Raw genomic sequence first — 1,146 nt, 5'->3', positions numbered from 1 at the left:
TGAACAGATTTTGTTGTCTGCAATTAATTCCAAATGTATTTTAAAGTATTGCATATCAGAACTTAAAGAGATTACAGGAACCTGATTTTTACATTTCTACTATCAGAATACAAACCTTGTATAGAATCCGGTTTCTCTAAGCAATAGGACACAAATAAGGAATATAGTAGAGAAAGTGAGGAATTTTATGATTGTTGTCAGTATCAGTGCCACTGAAATTTCATTCCCTTATTCAATTTGTGAAACAAGTATTTTCTTGGCTATTCTTTATATGCATTTTAGAGCAAAAATAAAATCTCTGTAAGTTTGTTATTTAAAAAATTGATCTTTCAGAGTATTTTTCTCTTGGTATTATTCTTTAAAATATAGTTGACCTGAATAGAATTAAAGCTTTTGCCCCAAATACCAAATTATGTTTCCTATAGCAACCATAATTTACTCTCTTATATAACTCCCTGCTTCACGCCATGGCTAATATATGCAATATAACTCTAATTACCTTTCATCTTTCTTTAGAGTAAGTGTGTGGTTTCTGGGAATAGAAGTGGAGGAAGGTGGGGATTGATGCTGTGTTTGTAGAATCTGCAGACTGAGAACAGAAGGATTGCTAAGTAATAGAAGAAGGATTTACTTAGGATTTTGACCATAATATTTTACATTTTGAATCGGGAAAAATAATTATATTAAAATGCACATTTAAATTTATGATGTATTATATGCATTAGTGAAGTTTCTTAACTGATATTAGAGTCTCAAAAATAATTTAGAGTCTCAAAAAATAATTATCAGAAAATTTAGTTAGAATACTGTATTATACAAGATGATGAGGTCAAATATATATTTAACTCATTATCCTTATTTTATTTAAACTATCTGTAAACCGTGAAGAATGCATTCATAATAGTCAGTTAAATATTGAGCATCAAATGAGCACTGTACCAGAATAAGAATCCATCTGTGCCTTTAATATGTGTAATATGTTTATAGAGTGAATTTTATTACCGATTTCCTCCACTAGAAGTTAGGTCTATAAGGGCAAGACTCATCCTTTTATCCCCACTGCCTAGAAGAGAGGCTGGCATGAATCAACACTCAGCTGAATGAATGAATGAATGAATGAATGAATGATTAGTCACAAGGGAAAAG

The sequence above is a fragment of the Neomonachus schauinslandi genome, chromosome 1 (genome assembly GCF_002201575.2).
Source record: "Neomonachus schauinslandi chromosome 1, ASM220157v2, whole genome shotgun sequence".
In the NCBI taxonomy this organism is placed as follows: Eukaryota; Metazoa; Chordata; class Mammalia; order Carnivora; family Phocidae; genus Neomonachus; species Neomonachus schauinslandi.
This window is presented reverse-complemented; position numbering follows the sequence as displayed.